This window comes from Euleptes europaea, chromosome 12 (genome assembly GCF_029931775.1).
Source record: "Euleptes europaea isolate rEulEur1 chromosome 12, rEulEur1.hap1, whole genome shotgun sequence".
Classification (NCBI taxonomy): domain Eukaryota; kingdom Metazoa; phylum Chordata; class Lepidosauria; order Squamata; family Sphaerodactylidae; genus Euleptes; species Euleptes europaea.
This window is the reverse complement of record NC_079323.1, coordinates 37,571,883-37,578,003: the sequence shown is the minus strand read 5'-3', so window position 1 is coordinate 37,578,003 and position 6,121 is coordinate 37,571,883. Positions and strand designations below refer to the sequence as shown.

Sequence of the window (6,121 nt, the reverse complement as noted above, 5' to 3'; positions counted from 1 at the left end):
TCTGTGAACACTGCTTCTGTGAATGAACTTTCTCAGTCTTTTCAAATTTTGGTCAAGTTTAACTAATCATGTACAGAAGGTTAGCCTTACGATTATTTATCAGTGCTAACCTATAGGCTAATAGCCTTCTTTCCCAACTTGGTTTACAAGGTGCATTCCCTCCAGTAATAGAAAAACTATTCCCCTCTCTCTACATAGACAAATTTAACAACCCGTGCCAAAAGGGGTTGCCATAAGTCGGCTGCGACTTGATGGCACTTTACACACACACACATCTAACAAAGCACCAGACTCTCCATGGTTTTGAAGCTATGAATATGCCTTGCTAGTGAATCATATAAAGCTGGAGTGAAAATTACCCATTTTAAGACTAAGCAAAGCTTTAAGGCCCTAGGGTCCAACCTAGTTCCTCCAGCAACAGAAGAGTAAACTAAGCTCTGGGGATACAGTCATTGTTCTGTGGGCTGAGAGGGAAAACTACTGCTTCTGGCTAGATCTTCAGTACAAAGTGAAAGAGCTTATGTGCATCCATTCTCAATATGTTATCTATGTAGAAGGGCAGTTTTCGTCCATTCTTGAGTGAGTGTGAGGAGACCATGTTGCTAGGCTAGTTTTTTCAATCAGAAAGAAAAGTGTATATAGCAAAAAATGCTTTTTCGTTACCAAGTCATTGGGATTCTCTGCCTATCTAAAAGCCAGTTCTCTAAGTTCTGTCATGCATTAGTTTGGCCAAGATATAGAACTCTGAATGAGGCTATGTAGGTAGGAGCATGCTTTATTCTGAGCAACTGGAGAAGGGCTCCAGCTTATCTCTCACTATAGTGGTATTCCCACGTGTATCCCTTCAAATTGTACACTTTTCTCTACATAAGATTTCTATAATTTGAAACTACAGTCCTGCATACATTTTTTTTGTTTCTCCCATAAATTGAAGTTGGTGTTACATATGGTTAGGCTAAAATCAATATGCTTAATCAAAATGTTTCTTCTAACAGACTTCTATATATTTTTCACAGTCATTCTTCTTTTATTCTAGGTCCAAAACCTTGGGGTGAAGAGTCTGAAGAGGAAAGCATAAATAGCTCACACGAGGTTTCCACAAATGTTTGTTTTGAAATTAGTACATTTTTATGTTTATAGTTATCAGGCAAGGTTGTTTTCTAGTAATTGAACTGATTACAGTAAACCTAGAAATTTTGGTTGAATTCTAGTGTTGCTGCAGTAGGACTAAAATACCATCCTAGCTGAAGAACCTTTTTTCTTTGATTCAATAGTTATTTTTCCTGAACTATTAAACATCTGTCTCGTAAAGCACATATATATATTTGTGGCAAGCTCAGACTTCGTGCAATAGGATCAAAATACCTACCAGTAGATATGATGATACAAGCAGTGTTTTGGAAAGGCAAACATAGCTGAAAGTCTAGCATTGTCCAAGGCGTCTTTAGATATGTACCCACATGATGTCAAAAATTATCAAGTTCTGTGATGTTTTTAAATTTTATTCCTGCAATAATGGTTCTTGATTTAATTTCTCCCCTCCCCTGGAACGTTAAGTTACCTGAGGAAGAACAGCTCATGACCTCATATGAAGAGAGTCCATCTGGTACAGGTAAGGTGAGTTTAGAAGGTGAGAAGAATCTAATCTGCCTTGGTTAAGGATGACCCCTGAATGATTTATGCTCCTGCCAGCTCCTCCTTTTCTTGAAAGAGAACAACTGCTGAATCGCTTTAAAGGAAACAATAAAAAAGTTATTACAATAGCACCGGAGAAGTGGTAGAAAGTGACTTATTAATTTTTTTGGAGAGTGACTCACTCCCAGATGAACCTCCCCCCAATGAAGAATATACATGACTTCTTGTTGCATCTCTCTTTTAAAAAAAAAACTTATGCAGCTATCTTTCTGCATGGTGTGCATTTATGACACCCCACCTCCCATTATTTTGCATCCCCTTTTTCCTACACTGAGTGTAGGATAGAAGAAGCAACTTTATTTGATTCCAGCACTTCACCTTTTGGGTACAGTTATCTGTTGGAATCATTAAAAACACTGATCAAGTTACCAACATGCAGAGATTAGGACAGTGATCCCCAAAGTAGCATTGCAGGGTGGGGTGGCATGGTCCCTGCTGATGTTTTTTCTTGGTGTCCAATTGCTACTTGAGTCAGTGATAAATCCAAGGGTTTACTGTAGAACAGACAAAATCAGAGAGTTTGTTGGTCACTCCCTTCTAGTTGCCATCCTGGCAAATTTCTGAGCTCGTCCTGGGCAGGCACGTCACAGCTAAGAGCGGCTGGCTTGGCCATAAACAAGGCTTTTACAGTGCTGGATTTAAAAACTTCTTCCTTGGGTACATTGGGACCACACCTTCCCCTTTCTTTTTTAAAATTTTATTAAGAGAAATTGAGAATACAACAACAAAGGAAACCGGAAATATAACATTACTAAAATACTCATAATACAAATTCTTGAGAAGAAACTAAGACAGTGCTGCTAATATAACTAAAATATCCATAATAGTGAACCAAGCACTACTCTTATCTATTTATCTAAAATCCACACGATTGTCACTTCCCTCCCTCTCTGCGATTTACACATTGGAGTGTTTTTTCCATCTTTGAAATTGTTACATTCCAGCAAGCGTCCAGTTTTTCTGTATTTTTGTCATTATTATAATACGTCAACTTAATTAAAGCATAGGTTTCTTTAGCCTTATCAAGCCAATTATTTAAATCAGGGAGTTTTTTGTTTTTCCAATATCTCGCAAGATTTGTTCTTGCAACTGTTAGTATATGGAAAAACATAACTTGAATAATCTTTGGTTTATCTGGAAAATAATTTAATAAAATTGTTTCTGGTCTTACTGGAATAACAATTTGAAGGCCGCTGGATATGATTTCAATCACTTTCATCCAATATGTTTGGGCTCTACAGCAGCTCCACCACATGTGTAGAAAATCTGCACCAGCTGAATCACAATACCAACATTTACTAGAATTTTTATTCAAGTTGCACTTTTTTTTTTAACTGTGCTTGGGGAAAGATGCCACATATGTGTCAACAACTAAATTTTCTCTAAATGCAAGACTTATTGTAAAATTTAGACCTACCTTCCCCTTTCTGTTGAAATTTAAACCAAACAGCCCCTTTTCCCTGAAGTGGAGCTAATATACTGCCTTTCCTCCTCCTCCTTGGTGCAAGAGATTCTTTTGAAGAGCCCTTGAAGTACCACCCTTGTCTGCAGGGAGTACTCATTTGAAGCAGATGCCTCTTTTATAGGAGGATATGTGTCTTGGAGCATTTTATGATTGAACTTACCCTCTTTTGACAGCCATTTTGTTATAACACCTGCTTTCTCTTCAAACAATCCAAAACTACATGGAGTCAGCGCTGTTTAGGAAATCCTAGATCAGTAAAACAAACCCACTGAGACAGAAATGTCATTTGTCTTTGGAAAAATAAAATGTTACATAAAGTGCATTTTCTGAAAGCTTTGCAGGGGGTTATCTTCCTAAAATATAGACTGTTAAAATGATAAAGCATGTCTTATATAATAATTAGAGCCTATTGGAGTTAATTATGAAGACTGAAATATTTTTTCTTTAACGTTCAACTGTAGATTACAAAAACAATTCTGAGATGTCGTCCATTAAGAGATATTTGGAAAATATGCACCTCAAGGTAACATTTCAATATAAATAGGTATTTAACTTAGATTATACTGAATTCAGAATATTTTGGTATAAAAGCACTGGTATAAGCACTGAGTTCAGGGAATTGACCAAAGTGTTACATGCAGTGTAATTTATTAATAATCTGAAATATGCTATTGGTTATTATAGCTTTCACCAATACTTCACCAAAGATGCTGTTTTGCCACTTGTGCGAGTCAGTGTTGTAGTGTTTTGAGTATCGGTTTAGCATCTGGGTAGCATTGCTTGGTAACGTTGGACTAGTCATCCACTCTCAGCCTAACCTACCTTACATAATTCACAGTGGGTAGCCGTGTTAGTCTGTTTGTAGTAGTCAAAAAGGGCAAGAGTCCAGTAGCACCTTAAAGACTAACAAAAATATTTCCTGGTAGGGTATGAGCTTTCGTGAGCCACAGCTCACTTCTTCAGATACAGCTAGAATGTATCTAGCTGTATCTGAAGAAGTGAGCTGTGGCTCACGAAAGCTCATACCCTACCAGAAAATATTTTTGTTAGTCTTTAAGGTGCTACTGGACTCTTGCCCTTTTTGACTACTACCTTACATAGTTATCCTGAGGATTGGCTCCCTGCTGGTGATAAAGACAGGGTATAAATGAAGTAAATAAATTAATCCAGTAGTTGGAACAGTACAATCATAACCAGATTTGCACACTTCAAACCCCATTGATTCTGATGGACTTTGAAGGATGTAACTTTGTTTAGGATTGCCCTGGAAATGTTAACACGTTCACTAGTGTAAATATGTGTTCACACAGTTTGCTGTAGTAGCTGCATATTTTTCTTGAATGTAAGGTTGACTGTTGGCAGACAGGACTATGTACAGTGTTCCTGAATATAACTTTAAATTTATTTTTCATAATAACTACTCTTCACTATCTCAAATAAATTTCTTTATAAGCAGCCAAATTTTATTGACTTTTGACCATTTTTTTTCCTTTTTTACAAAAGGAGAATATTCATCCTGTGTGCCATTCTGGAGCTGAAATTGACTTGCTAGTGAATGATGATGTCTACACTGTGTCAGAATCACCTATGGTAATAAAAATGTACAGCTTTTAGTAAATCTCTCCTTTGCACTGGTCTAGACTTCTATGAATGTTCCTATTTGCCTGCACATTCCCAACACTCACAAGTTTCCCTACTTTTTAAAATACAGGGATATGATCACATTTTTGTGAGCACTCTTTGAATGGAGAGGCCATATGAGTACAATAGCTTGCTTCTCTTACCTTATTTGGGGGGGGGGGAATACTTGCTGCCCATTCAGTATGAAGCCTTTGTGGGAGCTTACAAAAATATTTAAAATACAGTATTTGTGGTGAAAACACCTACAAAACTCAATACCAAAGTGACATACACAAATAGCAGTAGCAATTAAACGCCTAGATAAAAAGCGGAACCTGAATGCAAATAATACAATTAAAAGCCTAAAAGAACAGATCAACTGGCACTTGAATGTTAGTAGTGAGATTGCCTTGCACACATGCCTTGAGAGAAAGTTCCAAACCCTGGGTGCGACTATTGAAAGCTCCTTTCCAGCAGTCACTTGCTTCGCCTCAGAAGGGATATGTTGTAAAGGTCTTTGTAAAGATGAACAGTTTGATAGTGGAGAAGGCAGATCTTAGGTGTTCGGTGTTTTAAAGATGTATATACAGCTCCTCAAACAAAGTAGAAGCCAAAGCAAATCTTTTAATGATCCGAGTAGTCAGTACCGGTTCAGGTTGATCGCTACATTTTGCACCATCTGAGCTGTGCTCACAAAAAACTATGACCTTTCTGGACTGGCTAAAGCTGCATTCAGCTCTCATTTATGCATCCTCCAGCCCCATTTTTAAATGAGTTCTAGAAGTGTAATATTTGACAAATGTACTGGTTTGGCAAATATCCAAAAGTTAAATGTAGGAAGTGTATTTCAGATTAAAGCATTCTGATTTCTTTGGAGGTATCGTGTTTTTCTGCAAATATTTCACTATTACTTTTGGTGATTTTTGACTTAGATTTTAGGAACAGAATCAAAGAATATTCATGAAGAATCTTTTCAAGAGCTGCTGACTGAATCCTTCTATGGTGAGCATCATGACAAGTCATAAATACTTTACTGCAGAAGTGTTTAAAAGAAGTTAGCGGCTCACCTTATTACAAAATAAGGTGATTTGGTGAGCTCAGATACTTTCAAATTGGCTGGCTGCAACACACATTGATACTCTCAGCGAGTGCTCTGATATTATGCATCATTTACGGTTTTAATAGTTAGAAGATTTTGGTATTATGTTTTATTAATTGGTTTATTTATATATTTATATTTGAACATATGTTGTTATGGTTGTTGCCCGCCCTGAGCCTGGTCTTGGCCATGAAGGGAGGGCTATACATTGAAATAATAAATAAATACAGGTCCAAGTATTT

The 6,121-nt window shown here is 37.0% G+C and overlaps 1 long non-coding RNA gene across 1 annotated transcript; it reads left to right on the top strand.

Annotated features, from left to right (window-relative positions):
- Nucleotides 1–1,584: 1,584 nt before the first annotated feature.
- On the top strand, nt 1,585–5,752 carry LOC130485485 (uncharacterized). The gene is made up of 4 exons (XR_008933714.1): nt 1,585–1,612; nt 3,622–3,683; nt 4,664–4,750; nt 5,713–5,752. It is a non-coding gene; the product is annotated as an uncharacterized LOC130485485 (long non-coding RNA).
- Nucleotides 5,753–6,121: the final 369 nt, after the last annotated feature.